The sequence below is a fragment of the Phascolarctos cinereus genome, unplaced genomic scaffold, assembly GCF_003287225.1.
Source record: "Phascolarctos cinereus isolate Bilbo 61053 unplaced genomic scaffold, phaCin_HiC Scaffold_4;HRSCAF=312, whole genome shotgun sequence".
Lineage (NCBI taxonomy): Eukaryota > Metazoa > Chordata > Mammalia > Diprotodontia > Phascolarctidae > Phascolarctos > Phascolarctos cinereus.
This window is the reverse complement of record NW_027555847.1, coordinates 104,021,106-104,032,122: the sequence shown is the minus strand read 5'-3', so window position 1 is coordinate 104,032,122 and position 11,017 is coordinate 104,021,106. Positions and strand designations below refer to the sequence as shown.

The 11,017-nt window shown below is 38.7% G+C and overlaps 1 pseudogene; it reads left to right on the top strand.

Annotated features, from left to right (window-relative positions):
- Nucleotides 1-8,351: 8,351 nt before the first annotated feature.
- Nucleotides 8,352-9,478, top strand: LOC110219121 (actin, cytoplasmic 1 pseudogene; annotated as a pseudogene).
- Nucleotides 9,479-11,017: the final 1,539 nt, after the last annotated feature.

Genomic DNA, 11,017 nt, shown 5'->3' with positions numbered 1-11,017 from the left:
ATTGTATTGCAATAGTCAGGAAATGACTAGGGGGTGATGTGGGTGACATTTTGAAAACTTTCGTCAGTGTCTAATCAGGTCCCTGACTGGTTAAACAAGGGTGGAAAAAAATTCCTAACTAGGTACTAACACGAAGTATATATTTTTACAGATGGGCAAAGTGAGGCTTAGAGTGGGAAAGTGACTTGCCCCTGGCCATATAGCTATGAAGTCTCAGAGTCTTGTTTTTAAAACCTGTGCAATCAATAACCAGGTGTGAAAGTTTCTTTTATTACAAAGTACAGTTGTCCATAGGTAGCATGTGAGGGTACAGAGTGCACACACCTTTCATGCTCAGGTTATTGAAACAATACCTCATGAGACTCTCTGTCATCTCTTTTCTTCAAAGGTTCTGCTCTGCTGTGGCAATATTTCTGATTTCGGAGTATCAGAAAATTTTCTTTGCCTAATGGTTGCTTTGGGTTTTGGACTCTTGGCAGAGTATATAGGAACAAAGTTTTCGCTCACTGGGCAAGATAGTATGGGATAGTTTTTCTTTTGTAAATGGGCTGAAATTGACAGTCACCTCCTCTCATGTCAGGTAATGAAAATCCTATCCATCTTTGAAGCCTAGTTTAAATACTCTCTTCCCTTGATTCTGTCTGTCTTAGTGGAGGTAGAAAAGACCAATGGATTTGGAGTCAGTGGATCTGGGTTTCAATTTTGACTATATGGGTGGGAGCTTTGTAACCCTGGGCTAATCATTCCATCCATCAAGGGTTGAATTTCTCATGTGTAACTTAAGTGGGTGGGAGAAAATGATAAAGACAACGGTCTATGAACTGCCTCATATCCTTATCTTTCCCTTTGTACTTGTCGAGGTTGGGAATGGGGAACAGCAACAGACAGGCCAAGAAGCATAATTTGTATCAGCTAGGGTTTATTGAGTTCACCTTCAGGGGAGTCTCACTCAAAGAAGCAATGACTCCCTGAATGAGCAGAACACATGGTTTATATAGGTTTCAAGGAGTGAGGAACAGATTAGGGAATGGAGCAAGTTGAGTGATCAAGGTAGGCTTAAGGCTGACCTGGTGCAGTAACCCTTTCAGCCAGTTGCAGGGTTAGGGATTTCTGCCTGACGGGTTGCAGAGGGGCTAGGCTATTTCTCAAAATATGTTGCACAACAGGATACCATAGCGCATCCTATTTTGGATTACTTGCATTGCAAGTTCTAATAGGAGAGGATAGATATATACGTGAGAACAAAAAAGAGTGATTCTTAAAATGGAGTAGCTCTGCATTCACATACTGAACTCAGGCACACGGTCCAGACAAACTTTGCAGTTTTTTTTTCTTTTTTAGGCAATTGGGGTTAAGTGACTTGCCCAGGGTCACACAGCTAGTAAATGTCAAGTGTTTGGTCTGAGGCCGCATTTGAACTCAGGTCCTCCTGACTTCAGGGTCGGTGCTTTATCCACTGCACCACCTAGCTGCCCCTAGACAAACTTTGGAGGACTTTTCTTCTTCTCCATAGTGGTTTGCTTTTGTAGGATTGGGCTTAAAAACATAATGATCATGACTTATGTTTATACAAACAGCTTTATTTTCATTATTTAATTTCATTCTTATAGTAGTTTTGGGAGGCAAATAGTGTGTTAATATCTCCATTTTATAGGTAAGAAAACTAAGTCTCATAGAGGTGAACTAAAACAGTTTAATATGATCTTGCAACAGATTGTCTCTGGTGTCTACAGATTAGTCTGCATAAGCAAAGGGAAGCTCATCACCAGAAGGCTAGCTACCAGGGGATAAATTATTTGAACACAGTGATTTATGAAACAAATAAAAACACAGAATGACCTTTAGGATGTACATCAGGATGTACATCCTCTTTTCTAATTCTGCAATGATGGTGGCAAGGTGGCTAAAAATCTCATAGTTTTTAGGTCATCTTCAAATATTTATTTAACTATTGGTGCACAATTTGGGATCCTTATCCAACAGCCAATAAGTTGGAAGCCTATAGTGGCCACTTCCATGAAGTAGTACCAATCCTGCCCCCACTGATGTTTCCCACCTTTCCTTGTGGTAGCAGACAACTGCTCCAAAATTTGTTCTCCTGGAGTATGTGTCTTCTACAGGACCTAATTTCCCCAGTTATTTATGAAGGTCATGGATGAAGGGGGTGGAAGGCCCCTGAGCTCATTCAAGAATGTGTGTTGATACTGTTTTCATTATTTAGTATTTATATCTGTCCTGATGAAAACTATTTCAATGCTACTTCTTGCTTGGGTCTGTTAGTATGGAGAAACAACTGAATATCAAGGCCCAAACTCTCTTCAGAAGTTCCCCGTTTCAAACTGGATGGGGGCAAGTGAGACAAAATTAGGCAAGTGACCATTGAAATTCCCCACAATATGAACCTGAGTCCATGACTGTCCAGATGGCACCCACAGCTACACTGATGAAACCATACAACACAAAGAAATTATAGCTTAGTTGAAGAACAGCTCAGAGCTTCTCCTTAGGTCAGTGAATGAAGTTGTTGGAGAGATTAGTGCCTCGAGGCAACAGGAAACATCGTGTAATGGGAAGTGCGGTCATCTCATCTTGCAATGCTCATGTTGAGCATGAACAAACAAAATATAGAGATCAGTACTGTGTGAGTACTAACATCTCTTGAATAAGGTAAAAGAGCAGAAAAATGCTTAGAAAGTCTTGATACAACATAAGTGACATAAATGGTCTTGACACTTAGTGATTCCAATGTGAAATTAGATACGAAGTCAGGGAGGACGGGTGGTAAAATATCTTGCAAATTTTTGGTTTTGGTGATAGAACCCAAAGATTTGTAGATGACTCAGATTACTTATGTTTTGTATACCTGCATAACCTATGGCCCACCAAAGGATTTTGAGTGTCCTGGGAAAAATGTAGAGGAAAACATTTACCACATGGAAAATGTCCAAAATCTTTTGGTGTGCCCATGGGCTGCTCTCGGGCTGCAGACTGTGCAGGCCTTCTGTATACATTCTTGGTGCTAGATATAGTGAGCACAGAACCACATCATCAGTTAATGAATTTGCTGTATTGTAATAGTCAGGAAATGACTAGCTGATGATGCGGGTGAAAGCTGCAGTCAGTGTCCAATCAGGTCCCTGACTAGTTAAACAAGGATGGAAAAAAACCCCCTAAATTAGGAGAAATGATAAAGATGAGAAAACATTATTCATAATAACACCTCAAATCTGACTCCGAAAAATGGGATATGGATCTTGCTTTGTAAGTATAAGAATCGCAGAATTCATAGCACTAGATGTTTTGGAGACAAGGAGTGTGTGTGTGTGTGTGTGTGTGTGTGTGTGTGTGTGTGTGTGTGTGTGATTGGTTCATAGAGAGTTCTAGCAACAAGAAAGCAGGAGATAGGAGTCAGTCAGTCAGTCAATAGACAATTTGTGCCTGGGCAGCTAGGTGGTGCAGTGGATAGAGGGCTGGGCCTGGAATCAGAAAGACCCCTCCCTGAGTTCAAATCTGGCCTCAGACACTTACTAGCCATGTGATCCTAGGCAAGTCACTTAACTGCTTGCCTGAGTTTCCTGATTTGAGCTGGAAAAGGAAATGGTAAGCTACTCCAGTATCTTTGCAAAGAAAATCCCAAATGTGGTCATAGAGAGTTGGTTACAACTGAAAAAATGATTCAACAACAACATAATGAGGAGGTCAGAGGAATATAAGGGGCCAAACAATTTCTTGCTCTCCTTGCTAAGTGGAAAGACGTAGTAGTCAAGGACATCATTAGTTTAGAATATAAATCCCTCACAAAGCATTATAGGGGAGGATGAAGGAATATTATGAACAATATTATTGCATAAAGCAGTTAAAAATAGTGGAAGGGAAAATGAACTTGCAAACAACTTGGCATGAAACAGCTAAATAGATCTAGATAATTTACAGAAAAAATGGGACAAAAAAGTAAACATTAAATGGAACAGATAATAGTAGTATTTCTGTAACAGTCTATTCTTGTAATTGATGAACATTGGAAACACAATTGGACTCTCCCATCTTTGTTCCCAGTTTTCTATGTGCGAAGTGGAAAGGACACTCAATAAGACGAAATCAGGAAGAACAGCTGGAAATGACCAAAAAATTTGATACTTGTATGAATCTGTGATCTCATTAATGTAGGTACTCCATTCAGTGTTAAAGATTTTATCCCATCCATGTCCTTTCATCCTGTGCTATACATATATAGCAAATCAATGGTAGATGTCAAAATTTTAAAGGGATTTAGCGATTGATATTTGAGATATTTTAAAGATTTCCAAAGAATGGCAAGAAACACAAATATATCATTATTCCTTCTTTCTTCCTCCTTTCAGAAGGTGACTGAGAATATATCAACAACTACTGAGTCACAAGCCGGCTTTCTCATCTTTGTAAACTCTTTACAGCAACAGTGTAAGCATGCACAAAAGGATTTCTTGATGAAAAACATGAGAATAAAACGGGCAGGTTTTCTCAAAAGATTTTCTTTTGCAAACCACATCTTCATAGTCACACAGCTGACTTAGAGGTGTCAAGAATACAAGATCCTGCTGTGCTTGTTTGTTGATTAAAAAAAGTTGACTCTGTGAACCAGAGTACAGCCTTTGGCACTCTCCTCAAAGGTTAAGATCATAAAAGATTACAAGAGAGATGCAACCACTGAGATAACTTTGTTCAACGAGTCTTTAAGTATCAGTCTCCATTTAAGCAAAATAAAAAAAAAAACAACTCAAAAAAGAAAAACAGAAATAAACCAAGGAGATGAGTGCCGGCCAGTAGTGTTACCCATTGTCATTAAAAATGTCCTGTAAAAAGTCTGAACTAGAATAGTGCTTCCTTAACATGGGGTCTGTCAACTTTTTATTAAATTTTTTTTCATAACTATGTTTTAATATAATTTGTTTTCCTTGTAATCTTATGCATTTTAAAACATTATTCTGAGAAGGGATGCATAGGCTTCACCAGATTGTCACAGGGGTTCATGACACAAAAATGGTTAAGAATACCTGTTATAGATTGTGACCTTCTCCAGATGTTCCTTATATGGGTGATACTGAGCTTATTGCATTCATCTTTGGAAGGTTAAAGGACCTCCTCAATGAAATTCATATCCACTCAGATGAGATAAGGCTTGAAATCTATGGAGGAAAAGCCAAGTGGATAAGACCTAGACATTGTTAAGATTATGATGTACTTGGATAGTCAAACTAATGAGTTTTGACAAGGGAGGTGGGCCAGTTGTGTAGTGAGAATAAGGGACAAGATATTGGCAATCTTAGTGCTGTAGAACTATCCACAAAATATGAAATGAATCAACTGAAGCCTTTGGGTATATTGGGTAAATCCTCTGTGGAAGAATCATGGGAAGACATAGATGAGAATCACCCAGGATGACAAGATATGGATTGATTGAAATTTGCATTCCTGGATACAGTGCTCATATTGATTAGGGATGCATTCACCAAACATAGGGCCAGAAACACATATACATGTTGTGAGTAGATAAGGCAGATATTATGATCCTCATTTTATAGATGGGGGATCACTTGCGTGAGATCATACAATTAATAAGTAGCAGAGTGAATATTCAAGGCATCTCAGTGTTCTTTCTACTATACCATACTTTTGATTAAGGATGTAAGAACTAGAGTGAGAGGGCTTTAACTAAGACTAATTTTGAAAAACCGGGAAATAAACAACTCTATATTCGTTGAGTAACATCTTGAAAAATGTTTTGTGACTAGCCATTTAGAAATTTCCTTGTGATTGCTCTTTGCCAATAAAACTCAGGGATTTTAGTCACAGGAATATATTTTCTTACATCCTTTCATGACTAAATTGAGCAATAATGACAAAGAAGTGTTTTAGGTAATGAATAGTGATGTACACATTCAAAGACATGGAGGTTTTTAAGGCTTGCATTGTGAGATCTCTATCAACATTAGAAAGGCATAATGCATTAAAGAAACACTGGGTTGCTTTCTTTAGGCTTTAAAAGGTACCAGTGGACTTAATTTAACATGACTACACTCCTAAAGTTTTGGAACAATTATTCCAGAGACTTGGTATATAATTCCAACTACTGTTCACAGTTTGAGCATGTGGACTTGACATACATTTTTTATCAGCTTGGGAACAAAGCATTTTTAATAAATCTTGAATAAAATGATTCCAGCAAACTTTTAAGTTCAAAGTTTGTATATGTGTGGTTTGAAGGGATTTGGGTACTCTTCTGAGGTATTTTAAGTAGAAGACCTCATTTTTCAAAAATGAAATTCTGTGGATGTCTATGGGGACACAAAACACTTTAGTCATAATAATAATAAAAAGAAAATGGCAGCTGAACTCAATTTTAATACAGTGCCCAGCTAGATCAGCAGAGTATTATAGAAGGGCTCACTCGGTCTCTAGATCGGGGAGGTACATTTCTGTTCTATCACTGACTCAAGATGATTGCGGTGAGGTCACATTCCTGTGACCTGGATATTCTTCTAGTTTGGTAACCTCAGTGGCTTTTTTTCTAAGGCAGTGAGAGAGATGCAGGATGTTACGAAAGGTGGAAAATCTGTGAAACCATGTTTCCCATTTTGTTTTGAAATACAGAGTATTTAGCATACATTTTCATGGGTGCAATAATTATATCCATTTATATTTTGATGCTTGATTGTACTTGTGATTTCATTGATATGGGTACTCTCCACTGGTACAGATTACACTATATATGTGCCATCTCTTCCTACCTCTATCTTCAATTAATCAATCAATGACATGTATTGGATGTCCCAAAAGTCTTAATGCAGTTTTCAGCTATCAAAGCTTTAAACTACAGTAAGACTTTTGGTACACCCTGTATTTATTAAGCACCTACTATGTGCCAGGCACTGTGCTAGTCACTGGGTATACAAGTATGAAGAATGAAACAATCCTTTTTGCAAGGATCTTATGTTCTAATGGAGGAAACAAGAAGTACATATGATAACATGCACAGCATAAATATAAAATGAACAAATACAAATACATACAAAGTAGTTAAATACAAGATAGTTTTAGAGGGAGAAGATACCAATTGAGATCAGAACAGGCTTCATGGAGCTGGGTATTAAAGGAACAGAGGGGACTGTATGAAGCAGAGGTGAGAAGGGAATGCATTTCAGGCAAATGAGATGGATAGTGCCAAGCTATGGAGATGAGAGATGGAGTATCATGTGTGAGGAACAGAAAGAAGGTCAGCTTTCATGGATTGTAGAGTACAGAATGGGGACTAATGTCCAGCAAGGCTACAAAGATAGGTGGGGGTCAAATGGTGGTGAGGCTTTAAAGCTAAATGGATGAGTTTCCATTTTATCCCAGAGCCAATAGAAAGCCACTGGAGTTGATTGAGAAGGAGAGTCATATAATTACATCTATCTTGAAGTAAAATTACTTTGGCAGAAGTATGTAGAATGGACTGGGGTAGGGATAGATTTGGAGTACAGCAACCAGTTAAGAAGCTGTTACGATATCTAGGGGTGAGGTTCTGAGTTCCAGAACAAAGATGGTAGCGGTGTAAGGGGAGAGAAGAGATCAGTATGAGAAGTGAGCATGTATTCCCATAAATCCCATGACTTACAGACTTCTCTCTAGGTCTTTTGACATTTTATGAATGTTTTGGAATTTGGTCTGCCCATTTGATATCCTTGACCTCACTACACGCCCAAGGTCTTACTATATTGACCTTTCCAATCATACACTTTTTAGATGATGTCTAATGCTACTCTTTGCATGTAAGTTGTTATTGTTATGTTCTGCAATCCTATCACTTATACCCACCATGCCTGTCTTCATTGCCCTTTGCATAATCCATGATTTTGAATGTTTGATTGAGGTGGTCTGTCATTTGCAACCTTAGAGTATCACTGATCTATGAACTAAATCTGTGGTTTCATTGCTACAGGGAACAAACTCCTAATGCCAATACAGACCTGCAGGTTAGCACCTTCATTGTAATTTATAGTTTTTAGAGAGTTGCCTTGGGGGCCCTGAAAGGTTAAACAATGTGCTCTGGGTCTCACAGCCAATATGTCTTTGAGGCAGGATTTGAATGTCAGGTTTCTGTGACTTCAAGACCAGTTCTTTATATTGCTTCTCATTAATAGAATATTTGTGTTTAAAATGTGTGTGTGTGTGTGTGTGTGTATTTCAGGGAACAGTCTGAAATACTGAAAGTATTGAGCAGTAGCTGTGACCTCTTCCACCGAGTGTGTGCTTGCCTCCCCTCTGCCTCCAGGTGCAGCACTATCTCCTCTCTTTCTCAGGGGTTTAAACTTGCAACTTTCAGGTTCGCCATGGATGATGGTATTGGTGCCCTTGTTGTTGACGATGGCTCTGAAATATGCACAGCTGGCTTTGCAGAACACCATGTTCTTGGGCTACTTCCCTTCCGTTGGTGGACTCCTCAGGCACCAGGTTGTGGTGGTAGATATGGGCTAGAAAGACAGCCAAGTGGAGGATGAATCCCAGAGCAAGAGAGATATTCTGACCCTGTTGAATATAGTATTGTCACCACCTCAGAAGACATGAGATCTGACACCGTACTTTCTACATTAAGCACTCTGTTGCCCCTAAAGAGTACCCCGCTGCTCACAGAAGCCTCCTGAACTCTAAAACCAACAGAGAAAAGATGATACAAATTATGTTCGAGACTTTCAACACCCCAGCCATGTACTTTGCCATCCAGGCTGCACTGTCCCTGTATGCCTCTGGTAGTACCAATGGTATTGTGATGGACCCTGGTGATGGTGTGACCCACACTGTGCTCACCTATGAAGGCTATTCCTTTTCCCATGCCATCCTCCATCTGCCTCTGGATGGGTGTGATCTGATGGACCTACATCATGAAGATTCTGACTGAGAGAGGCTACAGTTTTACTACCACAGCTGAGAGTGAAATCATGTGTGATGTCAAGGAGAAGCTGTGTGATGTGGCCTTAGATTTAAACTAGAAAATGGCCAGTGCTGAATCTAGCTCTTTGCAGGAAAAGAGCTATGATCAACATTTGCAATGAGAGTTTCAGGTGCCCAGAAGCTCTCTTCCAACCATCTTTCTTAGGTATGGAATCTTCTGGAATCCACAAAACTACCTTTCATTCAACTGTGATTTATGATATTGACAAATCTATAAGGATGTATATACCAATACTGCATTGTCTAGTGGTACCACCATGTACTCAGGCATTGCTGACAGGATGCAGGAGATTATAGCCTTAGCCCCCAGTCTGATGAAAATTGAGTCCTTGCTCCAACTGAGTGTAAATATTCTGTTTGGATTGGAGGCTCCATCCTGGCCTCTCTCTTCGTTTTCTAGGAGATGCGGATCAGCAGGCAGGAGTATGATAAGTCTGAGTCCTCCATTGTCCATCACAAAATACTTCCAAATGGACTGTTAGTATTTTTTTTTTGTCGAAAGGTGTGACATGATAATTGCCCCCCCCCCCCAAGAGATGAGATTGGCATGGCTTTATTTTTATTTTTTTTTGGCTCTTGACTGAAGATTTAAAAACTGGAATGGTAAAGGTGTTGACCAGCTGGAGGCAAACACCCTCAAAGTTCTACAGTGAGCCTTCAGGACTCGAATTGTACTTTAAAAAAATAGTCATTCCAAATGTCATATAATGCATTGTTACAGGGAGCTGCCTCTATGAAGAATGCCCCACTCTACATAAAGGAGCTACTTAACATAACCAGAAAAGGGAGGGGGGAGGAGAGGAGGCATTAGTATCACTTACAAAAAAACCAAAACAAAATAAAACAAAAACAAACCAAAACTCCAAAACTTTTTGCATCTTCTTCCTTAATACTTGCTCCTTTTTTTTTAATTGTCAGAGCCATATTAACCCCCTAATTTCCCTCCCTGCCTCCAACATATATGTGAATGAAGTCTTTTTACAGTATCCCTGGGAGTTCAATGCAATTGGTGCCATTACTCAGGGGAGGGGAATTTTACCTGTAACTTCAAATCAGTTCAAATAAAAGTACACGTTAGGAAAAAAAAGTACTGAGCAATTTGCAAATGCAATCTTGCTTATTTTTCATTGATTCCATTTTATGCCCAATCCATATATATATATATATATATATATATATATATATATATATATATATATATTTATATATTTATATTTATATACATGTATACACGTATGTATCTATAGTGCTTGCTGAAAACATAAGTACTGATGAAACTAACTCAATGGGCTTTCCGTACAGATGTATTATCAAATTTGAACAATAGGTATTCTTTATCTACTACCTATGGACTGATACTTTTGAATGAGCATGGATATCAGTAAGGAGCCCTTGATTACTCTAGGGTTTGAAGTAATAAGTTAAGGTTGTTTGCAAAATGGAGCTTTTGGAGATTTATAGGGAAATACTTCATTTGAATCTGAAGGGTCTCCTCCATCATTGTGGTTGGTTGTTATGTTTGTCCTTCATTCTCCAAGAGGACCATGACATCAGGGAGATGATGACATGACTTGTAACTGACTTTGTTGAATGAGGGAGGGCTGTGCAAGGTCACCAGCCTCACTTTCTGCTCCAGAGTCATCTGGGTCCAGTGGCCAGAGGTTCATCAGGAATACCACTGTTTACATATATTTCCTGGTTTTTTGTCTCAGTTATGAATAATGAGAGGATCATTGAACCAAGTGGGTTGGCTATGTCAAGAAAATATGTATGATCTTAGCATTTACTTGTAGGAGAGACTTTAAGGCTGCATTTTGCTCTGTTAAGTCAAATTATGTTGTTGTTCTTGTTGTTTTTGAAATTAACAAACACAATGGTATATCATGTTTTCTTCATTGTTCAGTTAATTGTTTGACTGTGAAGGTAAAGGTCTTCTATATAAAATTGTTTCTGTAAATATGCCTATTCTTTTCTCAGATTTTGAATAATGATGGCCTTGCACATTCCTATATTCCCTTCTTATAAATATTTCATAATATTTCTAATA